The sequence below is a fragment of the Tupaia chinensis genome, unplaced genomic scaffold (assembly GCF_000334495.1).
Source record: "Tupaia chinensis unplaced genomic scaffold, TupChi_1.0 Scaffold000515_1, whole genome shotgun sequence".
Classification (NCBI taxonomy): domain Eukaryota; kingdom Metazoa; phylum Chordata; class Mammalia; order Scandentia; family Tupaiidae; genus Tupaia; species Tupaia belangeri.
Window position 1 is genome coordinate 3,797,550 of NW_006160028.1, and position 19,561 is coordinate 3,817,110.

General features: G+C 38.7%; 1 protein-coding gene across 6 annotated transcripts in view; it reads right to left on the bottom strand.

The window, feature by feature from the left end:
* Window positions 1–19,561, bottom strand: part of LPP (LIM domain containing preferred translocation partner in lipoma) — a 791,955-nt gene that overhangs the window by 610,851 nt on the left and 161,543 nt on the right. Inside the window, exon 1 of one of the 6 annotated variants that reach the window (XM_014590979.2) lies at window positions 12,807–12,846. The exons of the other annotated variants lie outside the window; for them this stretch is intronic. The gene's annotated coding sequence lies outside the window, so the exon portion shown is untranslated. Of the gene's footprint in view, window positions 1–12,806; window positions 12,847–19,561 lie in introns of those variants that run through there. 6 annotated transcript variants of the gene reach the window in all.

Sequence of the window (19,561 nt, forward strand, 5' to 3'; positions counted from 1 at the left end):
TACATAAAGGTGGGTATTTCTCTTTTCCAACCATAAATATAAGGTAACCTCGAAATTCCTTCTCTTTCTTTAAAAGTTATTTTGCTTTTCAACAAATGCCAGTTAACCACCCTCTATGTACTAGCTAGTGCACGGTTTGGGGAAAAAAGATGGTAGAAAGAGAAAAAGACGCAATCCCTATTTTTAAAGAGCTCAAAGTCGGGTACCTAAGGCCAGGCACAAAATGTTGTGATTTTTTTTAAGTCAGCAAGTTATGTTCTCAATTATGAAAATACCAAATGTCATATTCTTCTCCAGTCCAAGCAATAACATAAAATGAGCCAATTCTTCTGAATAAGACTTTTTTTTAATGGAAATTATGACTGGTGAAGCTTTTCCTTTTAATTCCAACGTTATTAGAACTTGGAGGAGAACACAAGGTCAATTTACTATGCTCCATCTTCTTCCCAGACTCCAAGGGGTCCAATAGAGATATAACATGAGCCATACAAGAAATTCAAATTTTCGGGACCAGTAGTTGGCGTAATGGCTATGTCACTGGACTCCCATGTGGTCGACCGCAGCTTGAGTCCTGGATCCAGTGGCTTAAACTCACACTGGGTGCATGTACGTGCGTGCCCAAGATCCTGAGAGGAGAATGGAGGAAAAGGGATTGTGGTGTGGCCATACCCCTAGGGGGTGATTTCTCACTTTCTGTCTCTCTGTTTTTCTGGCGAGCGCATGCACCCTATAGCAAAAACCTCTCAAAAAAAAATTTTTTTTTCAAATTTTCTAGTAGCCACAATTAAAAGGAACAAAAAGAAATTAATTTTACAAATATATTCAAAATATTGTCCTTTCATATTATGACACAAGCTGAATTTCAAAAGCTTCTACTATACAGCACGTTAGTTTCTCAGTGTTTCTCTCTTTCCATGCAAACGGAGTAAAATATTTGTTGGAGACAAAGGCACTAGTTTTACAATAGAGACATTTCAGAAATGTTGTGGGTTCAGTTCCTAACTACCACAATGAAGCCAGTATCATAATAAAGTAAATCATGTATTAGTTTCCCATACATACAAAAGCCACGTTTACACTATATTGTAGTCTCTACAGTGTACAATAGCATTATGCCCCCAAAAGAAAAAAGTATATACCTTGATTTAAAAAATACTTTATTGCTAATACAGCCCATGATGCGGTAGTCAAGGTGTTTGGATCCCACATGGCTGACTTCATAGCTTGAGTCCTTTACCTAATAGCTTGAAAAATATGCCCAGCACATATGCATGTGTGTTCAAAATCCTAAAAGGAGAGGGAAATGGACAAGAAGGGATTGCAGTGTGACCATCCACCATAGGAGGGCTTTCTCACATTGTTCCCTCTCTGTTTCTCTCTAGTGAGTATACGTACACACCAGCATTTTTTTTTAAAGATTTCCCCCATAGGGCACATGTGCTCACTTGAAAAGAGAAAGAGTGAGAAAGTGAAAAATCACCCTGAGGGCAGTGGCAGGGTGGGGGTGGGGGTCATGTCACAATCCCTTCTCCTCTGTTCTCCTCTTGGGATTTTGAGAGTGCACACACAGATGCCTGATATATTTTTCAAGCTTCTAGGTCACCAGGTCCAGGATTTGAACCATGGAGTTGGCCATGTGGGGTCTCGTGCCTAAACCACCATGCCACCTGCCGGTTTCCCACTGACAATTTTTTTTAAAATTTATTGCTAAAATTGGCTAACAGTATTCTGAGCCTTTAGTGAATCATAATCTTTCTGTAGGATGAGGGTCTTGTCTCAATGTTGAGGGCTGCTGACTGTTTAAGGTGATAAGAGCTTCTTTCAAAATGGGAGTCACTCTTCTCAAACCTTGTTGATGCTTTATCAATAAAATGTAGGTACTATTCTAAGTCTTTTGTTGTCATGTCAAAAATTCTCACAGAATCTTCACCAATAGTAGATTCCTCTTCAAGAAATCATTTTCTTTGCTTGTCAGTAAAAAGCAACTCCTCAACAACTTAAAGTTTTATCATAAGATTTCTACAAATTAGTCATATCTTTAGACTCCACCTCTGATTCTACCGATAGTTCTCTTGTTATTTTCTCCGTATCTTCTGTAACTTCCTCCACTGAAATCTTGAACTCAAAATTGTACATGAACTCTGGAATCCACTTCTTCCAAACCACTTCTTTTGTCCTCCTCCCATAAATCATGAATGATCTTAGTAGCATCTAGAAGAGTAAATCTTTTCCAGGAGGTTTTCCATTTACTTTGAGTGAAGTGTTTGAGCTGCCTTCCTTACTAAGCTCAATCATTCCCACTTTGGATGTAAAAATGAGAGATGTGTGTGTCTCTTTCTTTCACAGGGAAATTTAAAGGCCTCTGTAGGCTACTTAACTAGCCTAATGTTAATATTGTTGTGTCTCAGGGAATGGGGAGACTCCGAGGAAAGAGAGAAAGGGAAAGGGAACCAGCAGTTAGCTTAATGGCTATGTCGCTGGACTCCCATGTAGTCGACCGCGGTTCGCATCCCGGACCCGATGGCTTAAAACTCACACCGGGCGCATGTGCGTGCGTGCCCAAGATCCAGAGAGGAGAATGGAGAAGGGATTGCGGTGTGACCATCCCCTCTGGGGGGTGATTTCTCGCTTTCTGTCTCTATGTCTCTCTCTGTCTGTCTGGCGAGCACACGCGCCCTATAGTGAAAACCTCTCCAAGAAAGAAAAAAAAAGAGAGAGACAGACAGAATGGCCAGTCAACGCAACAATTAGAAAATGCACACTTATCAATTAAATTGGTCATATCACAGAGAGTAGTTTATGGCATCCTTCTCCCCATTACAGTAGGAAAAACGAACACCACTCATCACAGACCCCTTCACAGATGTAATAACAAAGTATGAATTGTTGCAAAAATGACTGTGTTACCCGGAAATGGGTTGAAAAGGGAGCACCAGCACTGATGGGCTTCCTCATGGCAGGGCTGTCACAACCTTCAGCATGGCAAAGTACAATAAAGGCCCAACAAAACAAGCTTCGCCTGCAGTTACCGAGATTCAGGCTCTCCCACAGGCAGACTCAACTCTCCCAATATTTCCATTTCCCTCAACCTTATCCCTCTGAGCAGAGATTACAAAATCCTCGGATAGCAAATGCAAGAGAGAGGAGATGGCTCCATCCCACACATGAAGAAGGGAAAGAGAAAACAGGTACAAGCTTTATCACCAACAAAATGCAGCTCACCCACATGCCACCCTCCGGGACACCCTTGCACCTGATACCAACACATCAAAACTTGTTGATGCTTTATTAACAAAATGTAGATACTATTCTAATGTAGATACTATTCTAATGTAGGTACTATTCTTTTGTGTATCCTCAAACAATGCTCATAAAATCTTCACCAAAAGTAGATTCCTTTTCGAGAAATCATTTTCTTTGCTTGGACGAGAGACTGTGTATCCTCAAACACTCTGTTGCATAAGACAAGACTCGTTTTCCAGTTCTAGTGACCAGTACTTCCTCGTCCCAACCTCTCCCATCCTCTGGGAACAGGACAGGGAAGATTAAAATGCAGTAAATGTGCAGTGCATCAATGTGTGAAGCTGGCAAGAAAAACATTGCCACCTGCACAGCCTCTGGTTTTAACCTATGGCTAAAGAAAACGTTTATCCTTGTGAAGTGAAAAAGAACTTCCTCACCATCACTCTCCATCACCCCGTCTTTTCGCAAGAGAGGAGGGATGATTTTCCCTACTAGTAAATGGCTGACACTGTTAAGTCATATTCATCAAGAAGGATTATTACTAGGCGTCAGCTGTTAAGACAATGGGTCTGTCTCTCACTCCTCCCTGTTTCCCTAGAATTCTTTCTGCTGGAGATTTGGTTTCGGAAGCAGGCCTCAATCCTATGCTGTTAACGAAACCAGCACTTGACTTTACTCAGGTGGGCCCAGTGTCGGGAGTAGGGGACAGGTTGTGGCAAGCAGCAACACAGTCCTCACCTCCTACCTTCATTTTCTAATTGAGCTTTGGGACCCACTGGCAATTTGGACTCTCAATTATAAAACATCAGGTAGATTGAGGGCAAGTCAATAATTTGCAGAAGTGTTAGAGTGCTAATCGTCCCAGTTAACTGGTCTTCCACTGAAATATCAAACAAAACCACGAAGGTTAGTATCACCAGTCGTTAAGTGACAATAATATGTACCTCATACATGAAGCGGTAGAAAGAGCACCTCACCTCTGTAGGGGTCTGCCCAGGAGTCTACAAGCCTAATCTAATCATGGCAAAGCATTAAACAAACTCAAATGGAAAGATGTTCTACCACAGACTTGACCATTACTTTAAGAAAGTATCAAAGGGAAAGGCTGAGAAAGAGTCACAGACAGGAGACTAAGAAGACATGATGAGAAATGTAGAGACATATCCTAAATTGAATCTGGGAACATACAAGATTTTTGTTGTTAGAAAACAAATTTTTCCTTCAGAAGTCAATTTTTCTTCTGCTCAGTTTACCTGATTCACCAAACCAATCAAAGACCAAAGAATAAGAAAACCTAAATTCCACCACCTTCAAATGCAGATAGGTAGATACGTACAGGTAGATAGATAGATACACAGACGAACTGACTGACTGACAGAATAAAACCTAAAATTATCTGAGCCTAGTCTACAAGGTAAAATCTTCTGCTAAAGGACTGAGGAAACATTCTTCTCCAATCCTGAACCTACAGCACTATAACAAAAATATCTACATATTCATTGAGTTATTTTTTTAAACCTAGTTTTAGAAAAACACTTTCCCTTCAACAACAGTATTGAGTGTCATAGAAACCACGTCATGGAGCCCAACACTTTTCAGATGAGGAAACAGTTAACCAAAAGGAGAAATGCATTTGCCCAAGTTAGTTCTTTCCTATGAGCAACCTTCCAAATTTTTTCTTTAGGTACTCAGACCTTAAATAAAAAAAGCAAGGTCCAAAATATTAAAAAAAAAAAAAAAAAAAGAAGAAGAAAAAAACAAGAAAGAAAAGAAAAAAGAAAAAGAGAAAAGGAAAGAAGAAGAAATTTAAAAGTACCACAAGCCAAGGACTATGTAAATAGCAGGATGCACAGATAAATAAATGAGAGAAGGATCTTCCTGCCTGTCAGGAGCTTGGGAACCAGCTTCTGCCCTCCTCAGAGGGCATTTGGCAGGCTTTCTTGGGGAAGGCTCTTCTGAGGAGAAAAAAAAGCCTCTCCACTTGTGTCTGCCTGTCCTCCCACACTCCAGATACACAAGGCTCAAAGACAGTGCTGGCATTTCTCTAACTGCCTCTTGCTCCAGATTATTATTCCACTGTTCCAAGCCCTCACTCTAGCCTCCTATTCTTCTCCCACCTCTTTTGTTCCTCCACTGAGACTGAGATTCTGTCTTCTGTCCCTGTGCACAATCCCCTCATGCCTTCATTTTTTCCCAGTTGAAGGTAGCAGTACGAGGAGGAGCTCATTCGTACAGCGTTTCAGGCATTACCTTGGACCTTTATCTATTCCGACCCTTTCCAACACTGGATTAATACAATGAGCTACATGCCTTCCCAGTTTTCACACCTTCAGTACTTGATAGGACTACACTAAATATAATCCTAACAGGCTAAGTTAGAAATAATGTAAAAGTGACTTTAACAACAATATTCTTAGGACCAGCAGATGGTATAATGGTTGCCTCTCTGGACTCCCACATAATGGACGGTGGTTTGAGTCCCATACCCTGCAGCTTAAAAGTCAGCTGGGCACGTGTGCATGCATGCCCAAAATCCTGGGAGGAGAAGGGATGTGGCATGGTCATCCTCTCCCCCCACCCCCTGCCCCCCCCGCAGGTGATTTCTCACTTTCTATCTCTCTGGCAAGCACTCATGCCCTATAGCAAAAAATAAATAAATAAATAAATAAAATCTTAATGTACAGTGTGAAGTTAATAATGCATTTCCTTACTCTTTACCTCATTTGTCTTTCACAGTTTTAATAAATTAGGTACAACTGAATTAGATGCCCATTTATCAGAAGGAGAAGCAAGGTGCAGTGAAGGGAAGTGGCCTTTACCAAGGCCTTACAGGAAATTCATGACAGGTTGGAGCCAGAACCAGATCTCCTCATCCCTTGCCCTGTATGCTTCCCATGACACGTGTACTCAAGGTTCTGGAATCCTTTGCACGAACATGACATGCCAGGAATGGAGATCACAAATCTTTAAACTACACCTGAATTAGACAACAATTTTAGTTGACTTAGAGAAAAAGAAAAAAAAAAAAAAAAGTTCTCCAGCTTCTTCTGGTGGAGACGATTAGCAGAAATATCTTGCAAAGAACGTGGGTGTCCTGGAAGACTCATCGTCGTCATCATTATAATTTCTAATCATGCTGTGTGGGCAGGTGTCCGTGTAGCAGAAACACCATTGGCACCCAGATTAGCAGCTTCTTCAGGAGACTAGAATCTAAGTCTGCAATTCTTAGACCTCAGAGCCTGAATCACAGCTTTTCCCTCAGGGATCAGCAAATACACAGTCTGTGCCTTAGCAAAAAAGAAAACAAAAAAATGTTGAGCCTGCCAAGGGAGGTATCCAAATATCAGGTCCATCTAAAAATGCACACTGGAGCAAGGGACAGGAGGCTCCCAGGGAACCTAGAAATACCACTAGCTGCCGAGACAGAAAGCCTGAGTTGTAGTCCCACATTCTGCTTCTAATTCACTCAGTAACTTTGAATGAATCATTTGCCTTCTGTGCATTTTTTGTTTCTGTTCTCATCTGAAAAAGTGAGTTTTGGGGACCAGCAGTTAGCATTGTAATGGCTATGTCGCTGGACTCCCATGTAGTTGACTGTGGTTCAAGTCCCGGACCCAGTAGCTTAAACTCACACAGGTTACGTGTGTGTGCGTGCGTGCCCAAGATCCCAAGAGAACAATGGAGGAGAAGGGATTGCAGCATGGCCTCCCTGTATCTGCAGGCATGTGCATGCCCATGATCCTGGTTGGCTGAGGCTCGGGATGGACCAGGGCACAAAGACCACTGGGTTGCTTTCCTCTATCTGTCTCTGTCTCTCTCTCTCTCTTTAATGAACTTTAATAAATAAATAAGTCTATTAATACCATGCCTTGAAAATGTAGTGTGACACTTGTATATATTTTTTAATGCCTCTCCATTAATAGATTCTTAGAGAATACCCAAAGAAGGCAGAGATGAAGTGGAGCAACTGGGGGGAGGGGTAGGGGGACGGGGGGGTGTCTGGCTACAAATTGCATAATTATTCCATGGGAATTTATTTAGTTGTTCAAAAATATTCCTTAGCACCTGCTAATGTGCTTAAGAAATGCATGATAGGCACTGTGGCAGGCTCCAAATGAACCGACTGTTTCTTGTCCACCTGATACTTACAGTCTAATGGAATCTGGTATTTTAAGAAACTGTGCATAGTCAAATAACTAAAAATAAGATAAAAACACTAATAAAACTTACTACTGGTTCCAGCGGCATTGCCAGACACCAGGCTGCCTGTGTAAAACTTCCTAAATAACTAAAATAAGACTTTAAATATCTACTTAATAAAGCTTTTAAAAATATATGACCTCTGCTAATCAAAAAAGCAGAATATGCCACAAAACCATAAAACTTGATATAATAATGTGAAAAAAAAACATAAACAAAGAGGAAATGAAAATAATCACAAAAATCATTTCACTCCACGTAAATGAATTTGAAATGGCTGATTTACCTAGAAGCTATAATTTAACAAAGGTGATGACAGACAGATATACAACTATTAATTCATTTACTGTATAATAAATGTCAAAAGACCTTAGGCACACACACACACATGCAGCAGCATGAGTTTCAAGTCTCCAGGTCCAGGACCCAAACTGCGGTCACCCATGTGAGAGTCCAGCGATATAACCACTACACCATATACTGATCCCGAGAAATGTCAAAAGATTTTAAAGAGCACACACCTCTACTCCTCCAAAAAAGAGCACAGGTCAAGGTAGTTTCATAGGGGAAGTTCTTTCATAGTTCTAAGGAATAGATCATATAAATGATATTCAAACTCTTTTTAAAATAAAGACAAGGCTTGAGGATATACTGCCATCATGAATGACACAGTAACTACCTGAACCAGGAAATTCAGGACCAACCGGCTACTTCAGAGGAAACAAACGGTCATTGATGGCGTTCACCCCAGGAAGGCAACAGTACCTCAGGCAGAAATTCGGGAAAAACTAGCAAAGATGTTTACAAGACCACACCAGATGTCATCTATGTGTTTGGGTTCAGAACCCATTTTGGTGGTGGCAAGACAACTGGCTTTGGCATGATTTACGATTCTTTGGATTATGCGAAGAAAAATGAACCCAGACATAGACTTGCAAGACATGGCCTTTATGAGAAGAAAAAGACGTCAAGAAAATAGCGAAAGGAACGTAAGAACAGAATGAAGAAAGTCAGGGACACTGCAAAGGCCAATGTTGGTGCGGTTCTCTAATGGTAGAGTTCATTGTGACTATCTGCGGTGATTGTGCAGATTTTTCATGAGAGGATTAATAAACTAAAAAATTTTTAAAAAAATACAAAAAGTTGCCTTATTATTTTGTAATGATTTAAGCATAATATTGATACTAAAACCTGATCATGCTACTATACAATACAGTCACACAGAGAATTTTAAAATAAAGTCAGTTATGACAATTGATGTGAAAGTACTAAATTACTGAGCTGTAGGCCCAGATGCATTGCCCTAGGCAGTGAGGTGCTAGAGGCACATGGGAAGGCCTTGGGTCTGCCGGAATCCTGGTTGTTGGCCTGCAGCATGGCAAGACCCTATCAGGAGTGTGTGTGTCCCTCTCTCAAAAAAATAAACAAATGAGTCATTGACCTCTAGGTTCCAGCAATATATATTTTATATATATATTATATATATATATATATAATATATATGTATATAAATATTATTTACATATAAAATATATATAATTTTTTTTCAGAGAGAAATTTTTGGTATAGGGCACATGCACTCACCAGAGAGATAGAAAATAAGAAATCACCTTCCCCCATGGGGATGGCCATGCTGTAATCCCTTCTTCTCCATTCTCCTCTCAGGATCTTGGGCACACACCAATATGCGTGCATCCAGTGTGACTTTCAAGAATCAGGTCCAGTACTTGAACTGTGGTAGGCTACATGGGAGTCCAGCAACCAAACCATTACATTGTCTGCTGGTCCCAGTTCCAGCAACGTTAAAATACACACACACACACACACACACACACACACACATACAGACACACACACACACACACACACACTGACCAGGTAAATATTATTCCAGGAATACAAAAATAATTTTATGTCTAAAAATGTTGTTCATATATTAGATAAAATTATAGGACAAAAGAGAAAAATCTAAGATATTTTCTTAGACTATATGATCATTTTCATAGATTCCAAAAAGAATTAGATCAGCATTTCATAACCAGCCTCAAATTATGATTTAAAAAAAAAATGAAGACCAAAAAAAAGTAAGCATTGACACCTTTTAACACAATAATATTTGTCAAACAAAAAGCCAATATGACAATGGGAAAAATTACAAGCATTCTCAATAAAGTCAGGAACAAGGGAAGAACTAACACTGCTATTTAATATTTACTCTTCTGGAAGTAGCAGAAAATATAATTAGAAGAAAACTTGTAAGAATAATAAAAATTAGAAGGAAAATACTAAGCCACAGTTATTGGCAGGAGATACGATTGCTTAGAATCCAAAGAAATTTATTTAAAAATTATTCAAAGAACAAGAGAATTCAGTAAAGTAACACAGTAAAAAATCAATGTACTGAAATCAAGACTTTATACACATGTGTGTGCCCCAAATAAATGACTTAGGAAGTAACTCCATTAACTCGAGAAAGCAAAGGAAGGAAAAAAAAAAAGAAACTTACAAAAAATATACATTATGGGCTACATAAAGAAAATGTAGATACTCCTGGGGACAAAAAGAGAAGATTTCAACAAATGGAAAAAAAAAAAAGTTTTCTTTTCTTCTTTTTATTTTTTTTTTGGGGGGGGGGATTCTTTTGTTTTTTTTTTTTTATTGCCAGAGAGAGAAAGGGAGACAGAGAAGGAGAAGGAGAAAGCACCCCCTAGTAGGTCAGGGTATTGGAAGGGTCCCTTCTCCATTTCTTCATCCTATTGAGATTTGGGGGATGCAAGCACAGTTAACCAGCATGTTTTTCAAGCTACCAGGGCAAGGGGTGAGTTTTCAAACCAGTGTGGAAAGATGGACTCCTTAGTAAACAGTCTATGAAAAGGTGGATCCTGAGAAATATCAGAATAGATCCCTACATCACTTTTGCTGCTGCTGTTGTTTAGGCTTTTCCCTAGGGCATGTGAACTTGCCAGAGAGAAACAGAAAGAGGGAAACATTGTGATCCCTTATCCTCCATTCCTCTTTCAGGATTGTGAGCACGCACACAAACATGCCTGGCACAATTTTCAAGCTGCCAGATCTGGGACTTGAACCATAGTCATCCATCTGGGAGTCCAGTGCCTTAACCACCATGCTACCTGCTGCCCCCCCCATCATCACTTTTATTTTTACTACAACAGAAATTGTAATGGATCAAAGACTTGAGAAAAATAAAGACTATATAAAATGTTTAGAAGGAAAACTGGAAGCTTAAAATAAAAATCGCAAAGTGGAGAAAGCATTTCTAAGTGTCATATAAAACCTCAAATACATAAAATCAAAACATTGCATTGACTATATAAAACTTTTTATTTTAACATCCAAGTAAAATGAGACAAGTGCAAAATGATGGGGTAACTATAACTCTTATAACAAATGAAGTGTTAATTTTCTTCAATGTATTAAATCAGTAAGCAAAATTCCAAAAACCAAGTGGAAAGAGACCAAGGGCAATTCTCAAAAAGGAATTACAAAAAGTATAGTCTGAGTGGGGTCAACAGATGGGTTGGTGGTTAAGGATGTTGGACTCCCACATGGTCGGCTGCAGTTTGAGTCCGGGACCTGGTAGCTTGCTTGCTCTTGCTCTTGCATGCTTGCTCGCTCTCTCTCTCGCTCTCTCGCTCTCTCTCTTACTCTATCCCTCTCTGGTGAAATTAAAATAAATGAATGAATAAATAAAGTTAAGTAAAATAATTTTTAAAAAAGTATAGTCTGGGACTGGCAGGTGGCATGGTAGTTGAGGCACTGGACTACCGCATGGCCAACCACAGTTTGAGTCCTGGACCTGGAGGCTTGCATACTCACTTTTCCTCTCTCTCCTTCTTTCTCTCTCTTCTCAAATTAAAAAATAATAATAATAAATAAAAATAATTTTTTAAAAAGAAAGTACAGTCAATTCAAATGATGTCCAAAGTCACTAATAATAGCTACAACAAACAACCAGACATAAGATACACATACAGAACTGACCATCTAGATATACGGCTATATGAATTAAGTAATTTGTTTAAATATCTTTTATATACTAGAATAGGAAGGAATATAAACACATATATACAGTTTACTTCTAGAAAGGAATATTAGGAACCGAATGGTTCTGAACAGTTTGCCTCTGCATAGAAGTAGGGAGATAAGAAAAAGATCTGTCACTGCATACTTCTGAGTTTTGTACTTTATTGTAAAAGTGTTGCTTATTCAAACCAATTTTTGGTTTTCTTTAAAGTAAAGCTGGATATAGATGTAAATACCAGCTATAGTGTGTGTGAAGAGTAGGGTCTGTGGAAAGACATTTAGAAGAAAAATAGGGAGGCAAGGCATTAATGGGCCAAAGAAATGTGGTATCATCTGTTGGAAGATATTTTATAGTTTTATCAACTGGACTGGGGAGAAATTTCACCTGTTGAAATATTCACTTTGTAAGCTAAATAATGTGATTAAATGTATAAAAGAAAGTGAAATTTAAAAAATGAAAAATAAAGCAGGACAATTACACAGCAATAAGAATGAAAAACGCAGGGCAGGGAAGCCAGCTAGATGGCCTGTGACCTTGCAACTCTGCAGGTCAACATGTCATATAGGAATGAGCATAGCAAAGCTTTCAGAGTTTTGAGTCTAATGCAACTAATCAATAGCTTTGACTTGGAAGATCTTTATTCCATCAGCACCTCAGTTTCCACAGCTATGAAACAGGAAGCTAAAACTTACACTTCACCAAGTTATAAAAAATTAAATAACGCACCATAAAATGAAATACCTAGCCCAAGCTCTACAAGGGAATCTATGTTTAATAAATGTTAGGTCCTATTACTACAAGGACTCTTCTTAAAAGGATAGCAATAATATACTAATAATCTTCTCCTTAGTCACACATATGCCACCCAGAATCCCTTCCCTCTACTCAGCTTCCCACCCCGTAGTCTCAAGGCATCATAAAGCAAGAGTTCATCTCAAATGACAAATATCAGTTAGGAGAATAAGTGGAAAACATCTACCTTGACTCCCACATTTCAAAGAGAAATGAGTCAAGGCCATCTGTACAGGTAGATAGCTGACAGAAAGGATGAAAACTCAAACCTTTTGACCCTTATTCCCCAGACTTTTCAACACACTCTTTTATGTGTTGGTCAAGAATGGAGCATGTTTCCCTCAACTCCACTGGCTTCTCATTTTCTAAGTTTGCCTCATTTTCCCTCCAGAGATCTACCTCCTTGTGCCAAAGCACCTACAGCACACCCATCAGTCAAGCATCCTGGGCCTATCTGTCCTTGTGAGCAGTCAGTCATGGAATACACAGTCACCTGCTCATGACATTAGCAGAACAAAAAAATTACCCTCTTGCAGTGTATCAGACAGCCAACTTTGTCAGTCTTCCAGAAAGGAGGAGGAGAGAAGAAAAAAAGAAAACTTTAGTGAAGACTCCAACCTGACGGAAAGAAATATAGAACCCACTTCTCTAGAACCTAACGGCTTAACAATGGATGGTTAAAGATGACGTATCCTCAGAACACTGGGCTTTGTTGGCAGTGGTGGTTGAGGGTGAGTTTTGTGTTTGTTTTATTTTTCTTTCTTTCTGTTTTTGGTCTTTTAGAAAGATTCTATTATAGTTCCTGTCATTTCTCATTTAAAGAAATAAGGACAGTGGTATTAATAATGAAACAAAAGTACTCCTTTTTACTCTCTGTGGTCTGCAAGAAGTTTCACATTTCACTCAGATCAGAACTCCATGTCTTACTGATATGAAAGTGTGTGGTTTTTGCGATAGCCAAGTTCTTCTAATATTCAACTTTCTGTTGTTTCTTACTTGCAATTTACAGTAAAAGAATCCTGATTTTCTCCCCTTTGTCAAAATCAGTCCAATTTCAAAACAACCAGGCCACTTTACACTTGGCACTTTTCATGAATATCATTCAGTCACAAAGCTATTTAGACCCAATGGGGAAAAGGGGTTACACAATTGTAACTATGAACAAGATTGTTCAAATTTTATCTTTAGACTCCACAGGACATAACTATATTGGAGAAACACAGAAGAAAGTCTTTATTTCCCCTTTCCTCAAGTGAAATCTCAACTCATTTTTGCCTAAATTTAAGCACTGAAATCAAGGATCATTCATCAATATACAACAAGAAACAAAAACGTCATTATCATCATGTCTTTAAGTATAATCTTTGCTTTGGCTGTAGTGTGTGATCCTGGAAGTCTCTTTATAGGCAGTTAATGAGCCTATCAAGTCTGTGAAGTAGATGACACAAGAAGCCTTCTTCCCTATTATATATTAGAAAATAGCAGGATCAAGAAAAGAAAGTGATTTCCCCAGGAGCTACCAACGGTAACAAGAGTCAGTGGCCAGACCAGGTTCTCAACCCAAGTTTTCCCACTCTAGAGGAAGGGCTCCTTCCGCTCTCTACTCTGCCTAAGGAGAGCAGCATGTTTGTGTGTACATGTGTGTATTTATTTCCCTCAGTAAGTTGTACATCTCCGGCTCTTAGCTGCTTACTCGTGGTCTGGTACGGCCCTATCGGTATGGTCGATAATCTGAGCTTACGAGATGGCATCACTATTTATGTTGGGGTTGGTTTCGATTATTCGGGGCCTGGAACATATCAGCAATTAAATATTTTGACTCTCACTGAGGCCTATCAAGAATCAGATGTATCACAAGCAATTTGTTATCAGAAGTTGCCAAAAATCCTAAACTTTCATAAAATTTGTTTTTATTTAGACAATACATTTCAAGATTCTCCCTCTGATACCATCACTCGTACTCCCATTTACTTTCTTGGGGGCCGGGTGGGGGGGGGCAAAGCCATGGATAGTTCTTTAGTTGTTCCACTTAACCACAGGCTGCCATGCCCCCCATCACAGCCCATAGTGTGCTGTGTAGTTACATGACATTATCCGGAGTAAGTCTTGGACGATTAAAGCCTAAGAACTATTTCTGTGGATGGCAGAGACAGAGTGACCAACACATTGTCTTTCCTAGGAAAGGAAGAGGATGTCTGAATTATCTGTAGGCTGGGCAAACCTCTACCACCAGTCCTGGTTTTTCTCTAGGGCCTGGTATTTGGATGCTTCACTTGTAATCCCTAGCTATCTCACTAAAAAACTGTGACCAAGCAGAAATAACATGAGTCATCTATTACCCAAACATACACACACACACACACGCACACACGAGTATATAATGAATCTAGTCTAACACTGCAGATGACCAAAAATGCCCCACAGTCCATTCAATACATATCAAGACCATCTATCCTAACAATGTCTAAGAGATAAACAGTAGTATTCTGAGGGTTCATGAAGTCATCTTGAACATCACCATTATTAGTTTATCTCATAAAATTAAGTATCTATTTACTATCTCATTTGGTGGATCGTAACTCTCTGTATTGAAAGAAAAATCTATTTAAGTAAATATTTACTGAGTGCCTATTAGGTGCTAGGCACTAATCTAAACGCTGGAGATCAGGGAAGAATAAAAGATGATAAAACCCCTGCACTTGTGGGACATACATTCCAATGAGAAAAGTAGAAAATTTACACACAGGTAAATGGTCACATCATTTTCAGAGGCAATAAATGCTTTGCAGAAAATTTAAACAGATAGAGGAGATAAGAAGTGGCTTAATTTGGGGTGGGTGGTGTATTATCTATATTACCCTAACCCTAACCACTAATTTGGACCTTTAAAAAAAATACCCATGCCTGGGTCCTATTCCCAGACATTCTGATTTAATTCATTTGGGGGTCGGCTTGAACAATGTTTTGTTTTGTTTTTTTTTAATTTTATATATTCAATCATTGTGTATCATTACAACATACCAAGTGAATTTTCCCATCATGAATACATTGCTTATCAGTCCAGTCAAAGACATTACTATAAACATTATAATCAACAGATTTCTTTCCATTTTGGGTCCCTTAAATGTTTGGCTTTGTTCTTATTCCCCTTGATGTTTCTGACATACCAAAAGGACTGACAGTCATTGGTATGCATGGTCTTAAAGGAGAAAAGGCCTTTGTTTGAAACCCACCTGTCACATATCATCTGTGTGACCTCAGGAAAAGCCATCTCTCTGAATCTTAATGTCCTTAACTAATAGTAATAGTTAATAATAATAATTACTACTAATAACTGTAATATATACCTCATTGGATTGCCATGAGAATTAAATATGTAAACTATAGCAGAGTGTCTAGCATATAGAAAGAACTCAGTGATAGTTTACCATCACTAATTTTAACTTTATTAGCTAAAAATATGCACAGAAAATGCAAACTAGAAGATGAAAGGCCAAGTCTGCTCCTTAGACAGGTTTTGCTTGTCATGTAAGGTTTGGATTTATAACATGCTTTGCTGTTTTGGGGGGCCAACGTTGTTTATTTTGTGGGGTCAAAGTTGCATTTTTCTCCTTCCATGAGTAAGTAACTCTTAATCTTTTTTAAATACCTGAATGATCCACCAACATTTTAAAAAACAAATATTTTACATAAAAATTGGGCTATAATGCATCCCTACATTAACTGCATAGCATCAGGCGCTACTTCCTCTGAGAGAGGATGCCCTTTGCAGCTCACCACAGCTCCCAACACACTCAGCAGCTCTCTCCCCAAGATTCACACTTCAGCTGTGATGGGAGAACTGTGGTGTTTCTTCTCTTTCTTTCTTTTTCTCTTGAGAGAGAATTTTTGCTATAGGGCGCATATGCTCGCCAAAGAAAAAGACAGACAGAAAGTGAGAAATCATCCCCCCAAGGGGGATGGTCATACTGCAATCCCTTCTAGACCACTCTCCCCTCTGAATTTTGGGCATGTGTGCACATGTGCCTGGTGTGAATTTTAAGCTGCTGGGTCCAGGACTCAAACAGCGGTTGACTCTGTGGTAGTCCAGCAACATAACCATTAGGCCATCTACTGGTCTCAAGAGAACTGTAGTATTTCATCATAATACTTGCACTGCTACCTTCCCTACAGCAAAAGAGAATACAAAATACTTCCTGCACCCAAGACTGTAAATCAGGTAAAAGTTAAGCTAGATAAATGGTTTTGTGTTTCCAAAAACTTGCCTGGCTCTGCAGGTGCATGACTTAATGTGTCCTGGCCAGTGAAGCAGGAGCTTTACAAACATTAGCTTCTTTAATCCCACAGTTCTGTGAGGTACTTTCCATTATCACCATTTTCAAGGATGAGGACACTGACCTTGGACAGAATAAGCGACAGCCTTCAGTCAGATAAAGGGCACCTTTGAAACTTGTCACCATCTAGTGTTCCCTCCACCCAGGGAACCACTCAATGTAATTAAACTGCTGAGGAGAAAGCCTTCAGTTGACCCTTAACAGCATGGGTTCAAACTACATGGGTCTACTTATATGTGAATTCTTTTTAAAAAAAAAAATGTTGAAAATTTTTTGAAGATTCACAATAATTTAAAAGATTCACAAACAAACCACATGGCCTAGAAATGCCGAAAAAGTAGAAAAAATGAGGCATCTCATAAATGCATAAATTATATGTAAATGTGAGACTATTTTATCTTTTACTACCAGAAAACATACACAAACCTATCACAAAGATTTAAAATTTATTGAAACTTACATATACAAACACTGAAGGCCGTCTCATGGCACTATTTGTAATTAAGGACAGTGCAAACAAACAGAAGATACAGTTATCTATTCACAACTGCAAATTATGAAGTGCAGGTCACACTTGCACTGCAATAATAACTTCTAGCCACCTTCTGTTGTCATGATGGTGAGTTCAAGGATTGTGAGTCTCCACGTCATATGTCGTAACATGGATTCATCTAAACGTGAGCAGTGGTCATGTTTAGTGCAAAATGATAGACTTTGAATAACACCATGGGAACCATTTTCTTTCCATTCATGATGTCTAGAGTTAGGCATACATATAACATCGACAGGGTTTTGTATCATATAATACAGTAAGGCTTCAAAAGTTCATAGAAACACAGAATTAAAATACAAAGCTTCTTGGAGCTTGCTGGTGACATGGTGGTTAAGGCAGCTGGATCCCACATGACTGACTGCGTGGTTTAAGTCCTAGACCAGGTGGCTTGAAAGACACATTGGGCACTTCTGCATGTGAGCTCAAAATCCCGATAGGAGAACGGAGAAGAGATTGAGTGGCCATATCTCATGGAGAGTGACCTCTCACTTTCCCATTCTATTTCTCTGTCACTTCCCAGGGTACATGTGCCTTATAGTTCATTTTTAATTAAAAAAAAAGGTTTTTTCTTAATTTCAATGTATTTATTTGCATTCATTCACTGTACATCATTACAGCATACAAAATGAGATTTTCCATCCTGAGTACACTGTATATTGTCTCAATTAAGCACATCAACAAACATGTTATTGTCAGCAAATAATTTTCCATTTCTTGTTTCCTGTATGTTTTGCTTTTTTTCCCCCATCCTTGATTCCCTATTTCTTACCCTCTGCCATCTCCCACTCTCTTCCCACTGTCTCTTGTATCTATGTTTGCTTTCTATACTGTTTCTCCCCCCACATTTTATTGAATTACTAAAGACCTTAATTAATCTAAATATTTTCATAGCAAACACAGGTGATATAGACATTTCCATGAACACAAGTCTAACTTTACACATCCTATAAAGTAGCACCTAGCTGGGGCTATATATCTTACTTCAGTCATTGAATAAAATTTTTTTTCCTGAGACTTTTTTTTTTTTTTGTAACTTAGTTTACATTATTTCCCTATAATCACAGCATACAAAATGTGGTTTCCCATCCAGTATATACTGCATAGTGACTTAATCATTCATCTTATAAACAATTTTCCATTTCTAGTTTAAAAAAAGTTTTTTGATACAAAAAATTCAGCATATTTTTATAAGACTGAATTTCTATTAATTTTTTGAAGAATCTTCATATGGATATGATACTAACAGTTTATCTTTCAGAACAGGTGACATAAATTTATAGTATTCATAACCATACAGTATTATAAATACACTCTCTCCTCCTTATGATTTCCCTAATATTTTTTCTCTAGTTTAAAAAATACAGTGTTTAATACCTATAAAATACAAAACTTGTGTCAATCAACTGTTTATGTTATCAGGATGGTTCCAGTAAGCAATATATAGGCAATTAGTAGTTAAATTTTGGGATAAAATATTGTTTGCAGATTTTCATCTATATGGTAGTCATTGTCCCTAATGCCCATGTTGCTCACAGACCAACTGCAACTGGGAAAGACCTTGGGAAAGGACACGATTAGTTTAGAACTGTGTGTATTTCTCCCTGGCCAAGGATATTTCTGTTCATACCACTACTGACCATATCAATCCCAATAATCTCAGGCAGGCATGTCTGGCAGACTTTGAGAAATCTTCAGATCACACAATAAAACCTGCCTTTCTCTTCTATTATCCCATAGATGGATGGTTTTACTCTTCAATCTACAGTTTAATAAATTATACAAAGAAAAAATATCATACTGTGTATGTATGTGTTGTATTGAGGAAGATCAAATCCAGTTACTAAAATGAAAAACCAAGGCACAATAAAGCTCGTCTCAAAATGAACTCTTCGCATCCCTTGACTCACCTTGTCAGAATCAACCTGCCTCCCAATGCTAACACAGATGATTTCTACCAATCTCAGATTTCCCCATCACATTATATTTATTGTATGTCAATGTCCTCATCAAGCTAGAGAGTTCCATGACAGAAAGAAGTGTGCTTTCTTCACTTTTAGATGTCTATTCTAACCACCCCCACCACCAGTGCTGAGTGAGCACAAAGAATGGCATGGTCAGGTGTTCAGGAACATTGCTGTTGAGTGGAGGGCTGCAAAAGAAGAATCGACTCAAAGGACCAGATGGTGGTGCAGTAATAAACGGATACTCTGCAAGGCTGACCCACACGTTTACCTCTAAGATCTCCCTAAGTAAACTGATCATGTGTGTGCCTGTGACACCATGCCAGCTGAACTCAGGGGAGAGGCAGATTACGGAGTCAAGACTCCACTGGGAGTGTTCTGTCTCTATTTGTCTCTCTCTCTCTCATCTGCCTCTGTATACCTGTCTTTCTCT